Genomic DNA, 19117 nt, shown 5'->3' on the forward strand with positions numbered 1-19117 from the left:
CACACAATGATGGATGTATGGATTGTGATAAGAGTTGTATGAGCCCCCAGTAAAATGAAAAAAAGAAAGAAAAAAAAAGGGAAGGCAAGGTAGAAATGAGGAGAGAACTGATACATTGCTGGAATAGCAACCAGTGTCATGAACAATTTGTGTGTGAATGGGAAACTTATTTGCAGTGAAACTTTCACCTAAAACACAATAAAATGCTTCAAAAAAGAGAAAGATCTCACTTAACCAATATTCCTAAATAAAACTTAGCAATTGAATTCATTAGATATAAATGGAATTACTTACCATGACTATGTAATATTTGTTCCAGGAATGTAAATATCTTTCAATAATAGACAAGCAACTTATCACATTAATAAGTACAACTTGTCATGTCAATTATCAAAAAAGAAAAAAATTATATTATCACCTTAAAAGATGCCAAAAGGCATTTGCTAATGTATAACATATATTCCTGAAGTTACAAAAATCTTAGTAAAGTAGGAATGAAAGATTCTGCATTACTATTAAAACAAAGATGCAAACATAAAACTATCTCAAATCACCAGTGAATGCTATATATTAATGCTGAAACTTCAAAAGTATTTCCACTGAATTCAATACACAACAAAGATATTTTGATAACTGTTTGATCTTTGCTTTACTGGTAAAAGGATCATTGATAGTATTAAATATTGGTGAGATTATGGAGAAATAGGCATTTTCATATGCTGCTAGCAGAAGTTCAAATAGAATGTTTCTGTAGGTTAAGAACATATATTTTAAAAGTTTAGAATTATTATATACACCTCAAATAATCAAAAGCAGGAACACAATCAGAAACTGCATTCTGGTGTTCACTGCAGTACTATTTATCACGTCAAAGGATAGAAACAATCTAAATCTCAATCAACAGATGAATGGCTAAATAAACTATTTTTTATTTATATACATATATATATCTCTCTTAAAGAAACCCACTCAGCATCACCACTAATGAAAGCCTTGGCAATCTGCTTCTATAAAAGATTATAGTCAAGGAAACTCCACAGAGAACTCAGAGCCTCCTAAGCAATGAATGAGTTCTCTGTTACATATGGGGTCTCCATGAATTGAAGTCCCCTTGCCAGCAACAATTCATGATATATAGATGTAGATAAAGACGTAGAGGCATTGTGTATATCTGCTGCAAAAGATCTCTTTAAAATGTTAAAAAGCAAAGATGTCACTTTGAAAATGTCACTTTGTGCCTGACCCAAGTCAGGGTATTTTGAATGGCCTCATAAGCATGTGAAGCTGGACAATGAATAAGGAAGACTGGAGAAGAATTGATGCATTTGAATTATGCTATTGGCAAAGAATATGGAAAGTACTATAGATTGCCAGAAGAGCATCTTTCTTGGAGGAAACATAGCCAGATTACTCCTTAGAAATGAGGATTGTGACACTGCCTCACATATTTGGACATGTCAGAAGGAACTAGACCCTGGAAAGGACCTTGTGCTCAGTAAAGTGGGACAGTGAAAAAGAGGGAGACCCTCAGTGAGATGGCCTGACAAAGTGGCTGCAACAATGAGCTTAAACAATTGTGAGGTCAGTGCAGGACCAGGGAGTGCTTTGTTCTGTTCTACGTGGGCTTGCTCTGAGTGGAAGCCAACTCAGAGGCACCTAACAACAACACAGTTATATGGTTTTGCATAGTCATTAAACAGAAGCAAAACTCTTTTTGGTGTTCTTTGCTTTCAACCAAGATCCATCTGACATCAGCAATGATATTCGTCATTCCATGTTCTTTTTTGAATCCAGCTTGAATTTCTGGCAGCTTCTTGTCAATATACTGCTGCAATGGGTTTTGTTTGATCTTCAGTAATATTTTAGTTACACAGAATATTAATGATGTTGTTTGATATGGTCTGTATTCTGTTCGGTCACTTTTTGGAATGGGTAGAAATATGAATATCTTTTAGTTAGTTCACCTGGTAGCTGTCTTCTGAATGTCTTGCCATAGAAAGGTGGGTGCTTCCAGCACTACATCCATTAGTTAAAACATTTCAATTGGTATTCTTTCTCATCTGTTAATCTGAAATCTCCAATGAACTCTGTTGTGGCAGTTATGTAAGCGTTTGTCATTTTGAGAGGATTAAGAGTGAAGGGGTGGAGTCTAGCCTGTCAATCAGGTCATAGCCAATGAGACCTCTGTGTGGGCATGGCCTTCTCATGAGGATTCTGGGAAATCTTGTATTTCCTCCTTGGAGGTGGGAGACTCTCTCTCTTTCTGCTCACTCCTGTGAAACCCTGTCAAGAAGTCAAAGCCAGACCTCTGTAGCCAGAGAAGCCATGTGGAGACTCCTACCAGCACTGAGATGCTTGCAATACCACTGGATCCATAAGACTTCCCACCCACTGGCCTGTGATCTCCCTGCATTCGGCGTCACTGCATGTGTTTTGTAAGTCTGAAGAGGACTTTATAGAGTAGTGTCAGACATATGGGCTAATATTGGACTTATGGACTTGATCTGGACTGGGCTGGGATGTTTTCTTAATGTATTAAGCATGGACAGCTTGAGTTGTCAGGCCACCTGGCAAGGAGGAAGACTTAAATGATTTTTTGTTACTATTTATTTATTTATTTTTCTTGAATTATATTCTTCATCTGGTTTATTAGATCCTACTCCTTGCTGCTTGCATGACTCTCTGCTCCCAGTTTTCCATTCATGAATTATTGGTGTTCACTTAGTTTCATCCTAGTCCCTCTTCCTGTCACAGCCTATATTCCTGTCCTTCATGATCTCATTTTCTAGCATAAAATAAAAACTTTTCTTCTAATCCTCAAATTCTCCCTTGTCTTAATTTATTTTTCTGAGTTTCAGAACCTGGGTACCTCACTAGCACCTCAAGGTTAACACTCCCCAAAGTTAACTCATTATTCTTTTCTTTAAACCCCTTGCTTTTAAATTTTCCATTTTGGCTAATGACTTCAAATTTATTATGTAGTCCAAGTTAGAAACTGGAAACCACTTTCTTTTCTTTTTTTGTTTGTTTGTTTTTTTAACATTTTATTAGGGGCTCATACAACTGTTATCGCAATCCATACACACATCAATTGTGTAAAGCGCATTTGTACATCATTTCTCAAAACATTTTCTCTCCACTTAAACCCCTGACATTAGGTCCTCATTTTTCCCCTCCCTCCCTGCTCCCCCCTCCCTCATGAGCCCTTGATAGTTTATAAGTGGGTATTTTGTCATATCTTGCCCTGTCCGACGTCTCCCTTCACCCACTTTTTGGTTGTCTGTCCCCCAGGGAGGAGGTCACACACAGTTCCTTGTAATCAGTTCCCTCTTTCCTACTCATTCTCCCTTTACTCTCCCTGTTTCGCCACTCACACCACTGGTCCTGCAGGGCTCATCCGCCCTGGATTCCCTGTATTTTCAGTTCCTATCTATACCAGTGTACATCCTCTGGTCTAGCCAGTCTTGCAAGGTCAAATTCGAGTCATGGTAGTGGGAGCGGGGAGGAAACATTTAGGAACTAGAGGAAAATTATATTGGAAGCCACTTTCTAACTTTATTTCCCAGCTAATCTTTTTTATTGTTCCAAGTCCTACAGCCTAGAATGAGTAGCTATTTCACTACTCATCTCACAACTGACTTCAACAGTGCTGGAATAATTTTCATTGTTGTAATTCTCTCTTCTCTCCATACTATGGTTCAGTCTCCATCTCCTTGCCCTAATACCCTCCCTACATCCCTAACAAGCAATTTAACCTGGTCACTCCCTCTTTTAAAACTTCTGCTGGTTCCCAACTGCTTACAGGAAACATTTTTGTTCCGTGGAATGCCTTAAAAGATCCTTTATGAAGTGGAGGTAAGCTCTTCATTCTTCAGTCACCTCACACTTTTTGCAATAGCCTTTTCAAATCTAGAAACTCAAGTACAGGTACCTCAATGTTAAGAAATTTTCTTGAGTTATTTCACTAATAATGCCTTTCCCTCAGCTTCTCTGGGGCTCCTATTATCCTGATGTTGTATCTTTAGGCCTAATTCTCTGATATTCACACTAGGCCACTTTTAAAAGGTTTCTGAAACAGTCTATTGATATTTAAAATTTAAATTAATGCTGTTTTTAATTTCCTAGATTTTATAGGATTTTTTTAATCTTCGGAATTCTCTTATTATTTGACATTTATCCATGTTTTATAGATGTGTTATTTTCTCTCTGAGCAATTCTCTCTGAGCAATTTTCTTCTCCCAACAAAAGCTTTATGTGTGTGTGTGTGCATATATATATATATATAGAGCGAGAGAGATAGAGAGAGTTGGTTATACTGATTTACAGGGGGTTGCTATGAGTCAGCATTGGCTCGATGGCAGTGAGTTTGGTTTATAGGTCATGATTAGTAGTTGAAGACTGAAGCTGCTTAGAGACTTGAGTATGAGGTGGGGTTTATTAACTTTGAGTCTCTCTGTGAACTCAGGTCATTTGTTGGGGAACTCCTGATCTCAGTATCTTTAGGTATTTCTCTGGGACTAATCAGATTACCCAGATAAGAGTTTTCTACTTTTTTTTTTTTGGCCTGAGGTAGAGGACCAACTACCAGTGTTCTGTGAGTAGTATGGGCATGTGCTATTCCATATGTACATGGGTCATTTGGTCACCCTGTTTTTGTAAGATTCTCAATTCCTATGTCTGGCATCCTTCATTACAGAGGTCCTTGTCATATCTTCTCCAGAAAATCAATCTCCAGACTTCTGCTGTGTGAAAGGACAGCTGTATAGCCACATGAACAGGGAGAAAGATTTAGAGAGGTAACCACTCAAGCAGCTTTTACCCTTTCCTCATGTAAGCTGCTTCCCTTAATTCTCGGTGTCAGAGATTCTTGGTGCTGGCAGTTTTCCGTAATGTCTGAACTCCAGGGCATTAGGAGATAGTGGTAAGGAGGTAGAGACTATTAAGTGTTGCACATTTATTATTCAGTAAGTACAGCAATGAAAAGACAAGCATGAAAAGAAGAAAATATGAAATATAACAGGAAGTAGGATGAATTTACAGGTCAAATGGAAGCCCCTTTATCTCCTAGATAGGAGATTTTGTACATATTAGAAGGCAGAATGAAAAGACTTAGTGGAAGGAAAGAAATTGAGAACCTAAAAATTATGGGCATAATCGTGTAAGGAAGATTCTAAAGAACTCAGAGAAGGTAGGTCTGTTAGACAGTGTTGACTAGAGAAACAAATACAATGACACTTATATATGTGTAAGAAAGCTTTATATCAAGATGTAGTTTTATAAAAAAATCATATCATTGTAAAGGTGGGTGAGTGCAGAGTGGAGACTCAAAGCCCATCGGTAGGCAACTGGACATCCCCTTACTGAAGGGTTGTGGGGAAATGTGCTAGTCAGGGTGCAGCAGGGTAGCAACGATGAAACATATCTTTCCTCTAGTTCTTGAATGCTCCCCCACCCCCCACTATCATGATCCCAATTGTACCTTACAAATCTGGCTAGACCAGAGGATGTACATTGGTACAGATAGCAACTGGAAACACAGGGAATCCAGGACAGACGACTCCTTCAGGACCAGTGGTGAGAGTGGTGATGCCTAGAGGGTGGAGGGAATGTGGGGTAGAAAGGGGGAACTGATTACAAGAATCCACATACAGCCTCCTCCCTGGGGGATGGACAGCAGAGAAGAGGGCAGGAGGAGACGTCGGACAGTGTAAATATGACAAAATAATAATAATTTATGAATTGTGGAGGGTTTATGGGGGAGGGGAAGTGGGGAGAGAGGGGGAAAAATGAGCAGCCGATATTAAGGGCTCAGGTAGAAGGCAAATGTTTTGAGAATGATGATGGCAACAAATGTACATATGTGCTTGACACATGGATGTATGAATGGATTGTGATATGAATTGTAGGAGCCCCCAATAAAATGATTTAAAAAGAAAAAAGATGTAGTTATATATCAGGAAGAAATCCCAGCCCAGTCCAACACAAGTCCGTAAGTCCGACACTAGTCCATAAGTCCTTCTTCAGACTCACACAGTCACATGTAATGATGTGGAATGCAGGAAAAAACAGGCTAGTGGGTGCAAGGTCATTTGGATCCCAATGGCAGTGGCTCTGGCAGCAATCAGGGTCAGCCAACCAGGAAGTGAAGGCAGAGAGAGAGGCCACACTACAGAAGCAACATCAGGCTGTGAACTGATTGACAGGCTGACTATCACCATTACACTTTTATACTCATATATCTTCAAGTTGACATGACATTATGTAACTACCATAATGGTTGAGGAGAGAGGCAGAGAGCTTAACTGTGATAGGAGACAGGATGAAAGGAAGGCAAGATAGCTGCTGTAATCTTTAGATATCGAAAGTAGGACAGATGGAGAAGGTGAGACCAATGACCTTTTGTTTTTAGTAAAATAGAAGTATATATAGTTCATTTTCTGAAAATGATAGACTGAGTTTTAGCGTCTTAATGAAGGGGATTTTGAGAAACCACTGTGGGAAGTAGGTGTGCAAATTAGCCAAACTTCAGAAATGTTTTAAAGCAGGAATTATGTTTAACAGGTTCTACTTACATATTTACACATACCTCACTGACATCCAAAACCAAAACCAAACTCACTGCCATCAAGTTGATGCCAACTCACAGTGACCCTATAGCACATGGTAGAACTGTCCCTGTGGGTTTCCAAGACTGTAACTCTTTATGGAAGCAGAAAGCCTGGTCTTTCTTTGTGGAGCCGCTGGTGGTTTTGAACTGCTGACCCTGTAGTTAGCAGCCGAACGAGTTACCACAACACCACTAATGCTACAAAGTCCAGAGATTCCACTACATTGTCATCTTTCCAGAAGAAACGCTGACTGTGGAAACTATAGTGAAAGTTCTTTCTGTTCGCTCATTGCATGCAAAGTTTCATCAGAGGCTAGATAATAGGGGATAGTTGGTATTCTGATGAAGGAGCCTTGGGTCAGCAGTTTGAACCCATCAGTCTCTCCTTGGGACAAAGATGAGGCTCTTCTAAAGATTTAAAATATCAGAAGCTCAAAGGGGCAGCTCTACTCTGTTCTATAGGATCACTACGAGTGTGAATCGACTCAGCGGCAGTGAGTTTGGTTTGGAATGCGATTTATACTGGTAATCCCATGAGTAAGACGTAGTGACATATACCAAAGTAAGCGGGAACTACAATTGTGTTCTTTAAAGGAGCTGTGGCCTGTGGTTAGAAGGAAGAGGAAAGAAAGTTGACATGTAAGTTCTAGTTTAACGATTATACTAGACAGAAGTGAAGGGGAATACGACAGGAAGAAGAAACTACTGTCTTTGTTTTTTCTTGGACAAAGTATTAATCCTCAATTCTTTGCGTTTATTATGATCTCTTCTCCCTCTCTCTGTCTCTCATTTTTGGGCTTTCACCCTGATGAACATTCTCCTCACACCTGCCAGGCAGCATTCTAATGCAAACAGAGTCATCATTGTAACACAACTGTGGAGATTTCTAAGGAAGCATTGCTATTACTAATCTGTGAAACTAAAAATCAAAATGAATAGGTGAAACTTGGCATAGCACGTTAATGTTGTTGATCTTCATCCTGGAGGCCTTTGGGATTAGATTTTAAACAACAGTTTCACAGATAAACCACTATTGTCATTGCGGTGGAGTTTTAAACCACAGTGTGTGTGAGGTGGTATGGGTTGCTCAAAGCAGGGGAAACTGAGTAGAAGAAAGTTGTCTGTATTCTTAAAATCTCACAACAGTTTTTGAACAGCACTTTTTGGATGCAATTATGGTGATTAAGGGTCAGGGTTGGAGTCAGACGTGTAGTTTTGAATTTCAATGGATCTCATTTACTGGTATATGACCTTGGGCAGGTCCTCCTCTTCAGATCTGTTTCCTCATCTATAAAAACTGCAATGTTATTGAACTCACAGGCTTGACAAGATTGATGTTGCTGTTCTTATTGCTGAGCTTTTAAAAATTTACTTCTGATTCACACTTCTGGGTGTGTCCTGTTGTCAAGTTGGTCCCAAACTTACGGTAACCCGAAGCAAAATGGAGTGAAAAGCCACCTAGTCCCGCACCAGTCCCATGATGGGCTGCAGATCAGATCATTGTAATCCATAGGGTCTTATGAGATAATGTGAGTGTTTAGTATACTATTTAGTATCGAGAAAGCGCTCGATCAAGGTTAGTCAGTAAGATTATGCATTCTTCTGATTCTGTAGCAGTGACTGAATTAAGCCCGTAGATCTGACTTGGCCAAGATGATTTTTAGCTTGTTTCACTTCCTATACATCCTTGAGGCTGGGAGCAATTTAAATCCACCTGTTGACTCACCCACATTCTAGATCACAGGACTCATTCAGTTCCTTATATGAGAAGCCTTAGGGGAGAAGCTTAGTAACTCAACTCCAGACAGTCTGGCTATTGTTCTCAATCTCTTTTTGTGCACTGTTCTGGTAATGATTTCTTATTAAGTCTCAGAAATTGGGCAGATTCAACTTTTGTAGGGTCATGAGTTGATGCAGTTTGGGGGGGGGGAATCTCTTTAAGAAAAACAATATAACACCATGGATATAAAATTAAGTACAGAGCTTTAAAGGGGTTTGTGCAACTAAGGGATCATGAATCTTAGGTTGCCTGATCTTAGGTTTCTGAGTTTCATGGTATATCTACTTTTGTTCTGAGAAATAAAAATCTTTAAGTAAATGATAAGATCCAAGAATAGGGTCTTGGCCTCTCTACACCTCAGGTTTTTTCACTTTTGCTTTCTGCCCAGCAGTTCTGTTCTCTTTCCTCCTCCAGTCCTTCCCCAAACTAGAAGCAAAGGGTCACTGAATTTGAAAGCTTTAAGAGACCCATAAATATCCTCCAATTAAATTATTTAATGTTATGGAGAAGAATTTAAGATCTCGAAAAGTGAAGTAATTTGCAAGGAGTTATGAGTTAACATGCCTCCACTAGCAAATACTGTATTACAAACCGGAACTCAAATCAGGTTAAATAATGAAAGGGGAATTATGGTTAAGCATGGTTGAACATCTATGTTTATCTCTGCTCCCTCTCCAAAATCTCTCTAGAGCAATACTTCTTAAACTTTAAAGTGTATGTGAATTAATTGGGGGAGCTTCTTAAAGTTCCATTTTGATCCAGCAGTTCTGAGGTAGGACCTGAGAGTCAACATTCCTATCACGTCCTAGGTGTTGATGATGTTGCTAATTTATGGATCACATTTTGATAAAGTCTCACTTTAGGTCACAGATTGGTGAACCACAGCCAAGCTCCACCCCACCCCACCCCACCCTCCTTTAAATGACCTTTGAGTGAAGAATGATTTGTACATTTTAAAAGGGAAGGTTAAAAAATAAGAGTACAAGGGAATGTCAGAAAGCTCATGAAAAAATTCCATTTCCCCAAGAATTCTTGGAAGCTCCCTCATACATGACAGGGATGCTTGTGGCCTGAAAAGCCTAAGATATTTAATATATCGCCCTTTATAGAAAAAGTCTGCCAAACCCTGAGCTACATGCCTAATACAAAATTCAAAAAGTCTGTCCACAAGCACGAAAAGTACAGATATGAAGACAGTAGAGGGCAAACGTTAATGGAATTTTGGAGAATGGAAGGCAGATGGACAACCTGACTTTGCCAGATGGGGGACTATGAAACGGAGGCATCTTCATGTGCAGGGTGATCCATAAAGAAGGACGCTGTTTGTATTGTACACTTCAGAGAAGCTCAGGATGTCTAGGGATGTGGGTAGAGTGGGTATGCAGAGAGGACATGAACAGTGGCAGACATAAAGATCCCCTTTGAAAATGACTTGTTTCTCAGCTGTGATGAATGTGTTCAGCTAATCACCTTCTGCCTCCAGCTGTTAGCTTCACGGGAGTTTACCTTAACTTTTGAGCTGTTGGCATGCATTTCCCAGAGAGGTTTGCCCAATGACTGAACAAGTCAGTGGTATAAGCGCTTAGGAATCTGGGGCTTTTCCCCCCTTTTTTGAGGACATAAAATTCATTATTTATCATGCATAAATGTTTCCACTTTGCAACAATGAATGGGTTTCTAAATTTGTCTTCCAAGAAAGCAACAAAGGGTATTCAGAACATTACGTTTATTTTTTTTATCAGATTATTTATGCATCTTTGTGTAAGGACATTGGCACCATTCTTCAAAGTTAATAAATTAAATTAAAATTTAGATAATAAAAATTATAAACATGGATTTTTTTCTGTCCCTTTTAAAGTGACTTTCTTTGTAGCCATTCATTTATATTGTTATGACTTGCAAAGCAAACTTGCTGGTCAAGAAGGGTGCAATTGTTATATCAATTATGTGTCCTGGGATTTCATGTTGGGCTGACAGAGTCTAGGTCATGTTGACATTGAACTCTGAAAATTCTACCTCTGCCCGTGCCTACTTTCTCTACTTTCTGTGCACAGGCGTTACTAAAAACTTTTGTACTTACAACTCTGTCTTGATGTCTGTTTCCTGGAGAATTCCATCTGACACAGTTGGTTCCAGAAAGCAGGAAGTAAGATTTGATCACTTACTCCTCTGCTGGAAGACTCCATCTCTGAAAGAAAAGGATGCACAGACAGCTCCTGGCACAAAGGGTCAGCCCGATTGTTAAAACTTTTCCCAATGGTGAGTCGAGAATGGTATCCAGGAGAAATGGAATACACTGACAAGTGCAAGTAAATATATGGGGTAATGTTAAATTTAAGGACAATGGAAGAGGGATGGTTATTACTAAGTTGCTGTGATGCTTTCTTGTCAAATAAGGAAAATTTAAGGGCAACTAACAAAGGGATCTATGGTCATTTACTTGAGTAACTGACTAAAGAAATGGGGCCACTCAAATATTTTGAGGACTTTTGAACAAAGAGGTTGAAGCGATACTGATACTTAGAGACCTGAGATCTCATCATGGTTCTCATAGTAGAGTGGAGACACATGGAAGTAATAAATGTAATCATGGACAAGATCTGGATTACACTGGTCTATAGGAAGCATAGATCAAACCAGTGGTCCTCAGTTTATGGTTGGCTTGATATATTTGGTAGTTGGAGTAACCTCCACACTGGGTGTTTTATCTGTCTGGTAGATGTTATACTGGGGAAGGCCAAGTAGAATCCTTTGAAAATGCCCCATCCCTGTACAGCATCAGATGGGAAGATGGAGGTGATGCCATATTTGAAGATTTTAAAAAAGAAAATGGAAAGGATTCAGGGTAGTGATTATTACAATAATTTCATTTACGTTGCCAGAATGGCCCTTGCAGGAAGCAGAGAGATTCTAGAGAATATCTGTAGAATCCCAATTGCAGCTGCCATACTGAACATTAGTATTATTGTTATACTAGATTAATGTGGCCTTAGAATATAATATGTGGCCATTGAATTGGCAAATGTATTCCTTTCTGTTTTCTTTAATCATTTTATTGGGGGCTCATACAACTCTTATCACAATCCACACATCCATTCATTGTGTCAAGCACATTTGTACATTTGTTGCCATCATCATTCTTAAAATGTTTGCTTTCTGCTTGAGCCCTTGGTATCAGCTCCTAAATTTTCCCTCTCCCTCCCCACTCCCCTTCCCTCATGAACCCTTGATAATTTACAAATTATTATTATTTTGTCATATCTTACACTGTCTGACCTCTCCTTTCACCTACTGTTCCGTTGTCCATCCCCCAGGGAGGGGTTATATGTAGAGCCTTAAAATCAGTTCCCCCTTTCAACCCTACCCTCCCTCCACCCTCTTGGTATTGCCACTCTCAGCACTGGTCCTGAAGGGATCATCTGTCCTGGATTCCCTGTGTTTCCAGGTCCTATCTGTACCAGTGCACATCCCTGGTCTAGCCAGATTTGTAAGGTAGAATTGGGATCATGATAGTGGGTGGGTGGGGGCAGGGAGAAGGCATTTAGGAACTAGAGGAAAGTTGTGTTTCACTATTGCTACACTGCACCCTGACTGCCTCATCTACTCTCCGCGATGCTTATGTAAGGGGATGTCCTGTTGCCTACAGATAGGTCTTGGGTCCCCACTCTGCACTCCCCCTCATTCACAACGATTTGATTTTTTGTTCTTTGATGCCTGATACCTGATCCCTTCGACACCTTATGATCACACAGGCTGGTGTGCTTCTTCTATGTGGGCTTTGTTGCTTCTGAGCTAGATGGCTGCTTGTTTACCTTCAAGCCTTTAAGACCCCAGATGCTATATCTTTTGATAGCCGGGCTCCATATCAGCTTTCTTCACCACATTTGCTTATGCACCTACTTTATCTTCAGCAATCGTGTCGGGAAGGTTAGCATCATGGAATTCCAAATTAACAGAACAAAGTATTCTTGCGCTGAGGTAGTACTTGAGTGGAAGCCCAATGTCCATCTGCTACCTTAATACTAAACCCATAAATATGTGCACATAAATCTATTTCCCCATCATCATATATAAATATATTTACATATGTACATGCCTTTATTTAGACCTCTATAAATGCCCTTTGCCTCCTAGTTCTTTCCTCTATTTCCTTTTACTTTTCTCTTGTCCCACTATCATGCTCAGCCTTCATCTGGGTTTCAGTAATTCCTCTTGGTTACTTTACCCTTGAGCATGCCCTTCCAGGCCTCCTACACCCTCCTCACCACCAATTTGGATCACTTGTTGTTCCCTTGTCCCTGGGTTTGTTAACACCACTTCCTTTCTCCCCATCACCCCCTCTCCCATGGCCCCCTGGAACTGTCAGTCCCATTGTTTTCTCCTCCAGATTATTCATCCAGCCTATCTTATTTGGACAGACCTGCGGAGATAATAACATGCACAAAAACAAGACAGAGCAAAAGAAAACAAAACAACAATACCAAAAAGCCAATGACAAACAACAACAAAGAAAAGCCTGTAGTTAGTTCAAGGACTGTTTATTGGCCTTTAGGAGTGTTTTCCGGTCGAGTCTGATGGGGTGCCAAGCCCTGGCCCCAAAGTCTATTTTTGTTATTCCTTGGAGACTTCTTTGCTCTGTTCCCCTTGCTGTTCTGTTGCACCCCCTTAGTGTTTTGCCTTCGTGTGGTGGCATCAGATTGGGCACAATTCCCATACTGTGTCTCCAGTGTTGTCCCCTGTAGGGCGATGGGTCAGTGTGGGATTTCGTATCTCATAGTGGAGCCAGCCATATGGTCTTCTCTGTGCATTGGCTGTTCTGAGCAGGAATATCATCCTCAAGGCTTGGTGGGCCAGGATATGCTCCACTCTCTCTTCCTCCCCCTTCATTTGTTCCCGTATGCTCTGGTCAGACATGTCCCTCTCCCTGAGCTGTAGCTTCAGTGCTGTCCTCTGAAGTGAATTCTCCTGCAGGGACTGGGGGGTGTCCACGTAGTTGGGATTGGGGCCGGCCCAAATGTATTCCTTTCAATCTCAATCAAGAAGGAGGATCAGAAAGATTTCACATTTCTATGTAACATAGTTATTTACAATTTGCCTCATAATTTTGTCAAATCATGTTATCATCTGTCATAATGCAGTATGATGCCAATCATCTCAAGGCATACCACGCTGACTCATTACATTGCATGGATGACATCATGCTGAGTAAGGAGAATTGTTAAAAGGTTACTAGCATGATGATGGTGTTGGTAAGGCACATGCTCCAAAAGGTGGAAGATAAAATCTATGGCAGATTAAGGACCTACCACTTTAGTCAAAAGTTTGGGGCCCAATTTGGGGGTATTCCAGGATATTCTATCTAAAGTGAATAACATCCTACACCACATAAAAGAAAGTATATATAGTACCTAGTAGACCTTTTCAGGCTCTGAAGGTAACAGATGTTAGCCATATACTGAGATAATATGGAATGCTATCAACTTTCAATCAGCTATCAAATGCTATCAGCTTTCATTGGGATAGGACAGTTCTGGCTGTAGGACAAGCAGCCTTGATGCTTTAGCTATATGATCCCGCAGACAAAACTTGAGATGTCGGGTGGGAAAAGATGCAATGGAGTTTATGACAGGTCCTCACAATGGAATCTCAATGAAGGCCCTGAGATGCTGGAACAAAGTCATTCCATTCAGTGGAGTGGCTGGTGGGTTTGCACTACTGACGTTGTGGTTAGCAGCCTGACTCTTAACCTTCTGTGCCACTGGTGATGCCAATGACATTCAAAGTAAGGGATTATACATCCCATGAAAAAGAGTCCCTAGCACGGAGCAACAAACTAACAGAGGGGACAATGGGGCCGGGCCCAATGGGAGCTATGTTGACCTCCTCCCCAGAAGAATGTAATACAGAGGACAGCAATGAAGATATAGCCTGGGGAGAGTGGCGAGTCTGTCCAGACCACATGGGTGTGAACTAAGAGGGAAAGAGAGAGAAAAGTGGACCTCATCATGCCCACCAAGCCCTGGGGACAATATCCCTGTTTGGAGCAGCCAATGCACTGAGATAACTGCAGGGGCCCCCCACCATGAGAAAACAACATTCCCTCACTGACCCATAGCACTGTGGGGGACAGCACTGGAGATGCTGTGTGGAAAGTGTGCCTAGTCTGTCCCATGCACAGTGGAGTGAAATGCAAAAAGAGTGCAACAGGCAGCTAGGGGAGCAAAGTAACCCAGTCCCTGAGGAATCCTGAAAACAGACTTCTGACTCGGGGGACAGAGCGTGGCACCTCCTCAGACCTGATTGGAAAATGCTCATAAGGGTCAGCAGACAGACCTGGAACTATCTACTGGGTTTTAAAATTTTTTTCTTTTGCCCTATGTCTATTTATATAAGATAGGCAGGACAAACAATCCCAAGGAGAAAACAGTGGGACTGGCAGTCCCATGGAAGCGGGGGTAGGGGGGTGGGAGATGGATATGGGAGAGTATGGAGTGGGGAGGAAGAGCAGGGAGCCAACAAACTAAGGAATAAGGGAACAACAAGAGATCTACAAATGATGGCAAGGAGGCTTGGTGGGGTTTGATCAAGTATAGTGTATCCAAGAGGAATTACTGAGAGCCAAGTGGAGGGTGAGTATGATAGTGGAACAGGAGAAAGGGGAAAGGAAATAGAGGAAAGACGTAGGAAGCAAAATCTATTTATGAAGGTATAGCTATAGGCATGTATATATGTAAATATATTAATTCATATTGAAAGGGATGGAGACCAATGTACATATATGTATATGTTAAGTATTACGATAATAGACAGACTTTGGGCCTCTACTCAAGGCCTCCCTAAACACAAGAACACTTTGTTCTAATAACCAGGCACTCTTTGATACTTACATTCCTGACACAATCACTGAAGACAAAATGGGTGCATAAGCAAAGTGGTGAAGAAACTGGATAGTGCCTGGTTATCAAAAGATATAGGGTCTAGGGTCTTAAATGCTTGAAGTTAAACAAGCAGCTATCTAACAGGGAAGCAACAAGCTCACATGGAAGAAGCATAGCAGCCTGTGTGATACTGAAGTATTGATGGGACCAGGGATCAGGTACCCAAAGATCCAAACCAAACAATTATATCAATGTGAACGAGGGGGGTTGGAGTGGACCATCTGTAGACAACTGGACATCCCCCCACAGAAGGGTTACAAAGAAGGGACAATTAAACCAGGGTGCAGTATAGCACTGACAAAACACATCATTCCTTTAGTTCCTGAATGTTTCCTCCCCACCACTACAATGACCTAGTTCTACCTTACAAATCAGGCTAGACCAGAGTACACACATTGGTACAGATAAGAGCTCTCAACACATGGAATTCAGGACAGATAAAACCCTCAGGAACAGTAGTGGGATAGCAATATCATAAGGGTAGGGAAGAAAGGGGAACCCATAACAAGGTTGGATATATAACCCACCCCCAGGGGGACGAACAACAGAAATGTGGGTGAAGGGAGACAATGGACAGTATAAGACACAAAATAACAGCAATGTACAATAGATCAAGGTTTCATGAGGGCGGGAGAGTGGGCGAAGAGGAGCTGATACCAAGGGCTCAAGTAGAAAGAAAATATTTTGGAAATGTTGATGGCAACATATGTACAAGTGTGCTTAATATAATTTAATGAAGGATTGTCATAATATTTGTAAGAGCCCTCAATAAAATGATTAATAAAAAGAAAGAAAGAAAAAAGAGCCTCTTGAGTGTTACTGGGTCCTGGTAGAGATGCAACACTTCTTGTGACTTTGAGTCTACAATTTCTCATCATGAGATGGGTTATACTGAATCTGACAAATCATAAATCCAGATATGTACACAATGTATTTTAATATGGACATGGTTCATTATTGTTTGAGTCCGAATGGGAATATAAGACATGAGCTGGAAGTCCAGACTCCCATGTCACATGCCACAGTTATGTCATTGCTTTTCCTTCAGCTTATGTAGATAGCTAGATAGGTAGAGGGGTTTCTGAGAGAGTAAGAAAAAGCCTAAATTTTTGGAGATTACAGTCTCAGGTAACATCTGATTGAAACTGATGAGAGACCCCTGGGCAGAATCATACAGTTAAGTTACTCTCATATTCTTACGGTTGTTGCTGGTTACCACTGAATTGACTCTGACATATAGTGGCTTCTAAGACAGGGTAAAACTTCCTCATAGGAGTTGAGCTGCTAACAGAAAGGATAGCAGTTCCATCCTTCCAGCACTCCATGAGAGAAAGATGAAGCAGACCACTTCCATTAAGATTTACAGTCTTGCAGGGGCCAGACCAAACCCAGGGATACATATGGTAACCAACTAAAAAGGAGGGGGGCGGGGAAGAAAAAAAAAAAAGACATGGGTAGCGGGGGAACAGGGCACTAACCCACCGAAGGGGAGGGTGTTGTTTATATCTCCACAGGGAAAGAGGACCAGACTTCAACCCGGTGCTCCAACAAGATGTGAATGCAACATGCCAGCATGAAGCAGGGAACCAATAGAGAGATCTGTGGGGCCAGCCCCAATCCCAACTATGTGGACAGCCCCCCCCCCAAATAATTTACTTCAAAGGACAGCACTGAAACTACAGCTCAGGGAGAGGGACATGTCTGATCAGAGCACACAGAAGCAAATGAAGGGGGAGGAAGAGAGGGTGGAGCACATCCTGGCCCACCAAACCTTGAGGATGATTATCCCTGCTCAGAGCAGCCAAAGCACAGAGAGGACTATATGGCCAGCCCCACTACAAGACAGGACATCCTTCACTGACCCATAGTCCTATGGGGGACAACACTGGAGACACAGTACGGGAATTGCGCCCAAGGCAAAACACTAAGGGTGTGCAGCAGAACAGCAAGAGGAGCAGAGCAAAGAAGTCCAGAGGGAATACCAAAATAGACTTTGGGGCCATCAGACTACACAGGAAAACACTCCTAAAGGTCAACAAATAGACCTTGAACTATTTACAGGCTTTTCTTTTCTTTTTTTGGTGTTGTGGTTTTGTTTTCTTTTGTGGCTTTGTTTTGCTCTATTTTGTTTTTTTGTACATACTTTTATCTCTGCAGGTCTATCTAGATAAGATAGGTGGGATAAACAAGCTGGAGGAGAAAATAACGGGACTGATGGTTCTGGGGGTGGGAGGGTGGGGGACATATGGGAGAAGGGGAGGTGGGGGAAAGGAACTGGGTGTTAACAACCTCAGGGACAAGGGAACAAGTGAGCCAAAATTGATGGCGAGGAGGGTGTAGGACGCTTGGTAGGGCTTGATCAAGGGTAAAGTAACTCAGAGGAATTACTGAAACTCAAATGAAGGCTGAGCATGATAGTGGGACAAGAGGAAAGAAAAAGGAAATAGAGGAAAAGGGCATTTATAGAGGTCTAAATACAGGCATGTACATATGTAAATATATTTATATATGATGATGGGGAAATAGATTTATGTGCATATATTTATAGCTTTAGTATAAAGGTAGCAGAAAAACATTGGGCCCCTATTCAAGTACTCCCTCAATGCAAGAATACTTTGTTCTATTAAATTGGCATTTCATGATGCTCACCTTCCCAACACAGTTGCTGAAGACAAATGGGTACATAAGCAAATGTAGTGAAGAAAGCTGATGGTGCCCGGCTATCAAAAGATATAACATCTGGGGTCTTAAAGGCCATCTAGCTGAGAAAAAGTGGCCATCTAGCTGAGAAGCAACAAAGCCCACATGAAAGAAGCACATCAGCCTACGTGGTCACTAGGCATTGATGGGATCAGGTTTATCAGGCATCAAAGAACAAAAAATCATATCATTGTGAATAAGGGGGAGTGCGGAGTGGAGACCCAAAGCCCATCTGTAGCAACTGGACATCCCCTTACATAAAGGTTGCGGGGAGGAGATGAGCCAGTCAGGATGCAGTATAGCAACGATGAAACATACAACTTTCCTCTAGTTCCTAAATGCTTCCTCCCCCGCACTATCATGATCCCAATTCTACCTTACAAATCCGGCTAGACCAAAGGAAGTAAACTGGTACAGATAAGAACTGGAAACACAGGGAATCCAGGACAGATAAACCCCTCAGGACCAATAATGAGAGGAGCGATACTAGGAGGGTAAGGGGAAGGTGGGGTAGAAAGGGGGAAAGGATCACAATGATCTATGTATAACTCCCTCCCTGGGGGACGGACAACAGAAAAGTGGGTGAAGGGATATGCCGAACAGTGTAAGACATGACAAAATAATAATTTATAAATTATCAAGGGTTTGTGAGGGAGGATGGTGGGGAGGGAGTGGGATAAGTGAGGAGCTGATACCAAGGGTTCAAGTAGAAAGCAAATGTTTTAAGAATGATGATAGCAACAAATGTACAAATATATTTGACACAATGGATGGATGGGTTGTGATAAGAGTTGTATGAGTCCCCAATAAAGAGATTTAAAAAGAAAAAAAAAGATTTACTGCCTTGGAAACCCTATGCAGCAGTTCTACCCTCTCTTACACAGTTGCTATGAGTTTAAATCGACCCCACAGTAGTGGTTTAATCTTTTTCTTCTTTATTATTATTTTAATCTTTTTATTGGGAGCCCTTACATATATCATAACATTCCATAATCCCACCTCAAGCAGTATTGCACAATTGCTACCACAATCAGTTTCAAAACATTTTCTTTCTTCTCAAACTCCTTGATATCAGCTCCTCTTTATCCCCTC

The 19117-nt window shown here is 41.1% G+C and overlaps 1 long non-coding RNA gene across 2 annotated transcripts in view; it reads right to left on the minus strand.

Moving 5' to 3' along the window:
* The window catches only part of LOC123521904, a 71648-nt gene that overhangs the window by 50624 nt on the left and 1907 nt on the right, over positions 1 to 19117 (minus strand). For both annotated transcript variants that reach the window (XR_006680255.1, XR_006680256.1), the window contains exon 2: positions 10468 to 10575. This is a non-coding gene — a long non-coding RNA (uncharacterized LOC123521904). The remainder of the gene's footprint in view (positions 1 to 10467; positions 10576 to 19117) is intronic.

Source organism: Echinops telfairi, unplaced genomic scaffold (genome assembly GCF_000313985.2).
Source record: "Echinops telfairi isolate 266 unplaced genomic scaffold, ASM31398v2 ScPeMD7_443;HRSCAF=831, whole genome shotgun sequence".
Taxonomy (NCBI): Eukaryota; Metazoa; Chordata; class Mammalia; order Afrosoricida; family Tenrecidae; genus Echinops; species Echinops telfairi.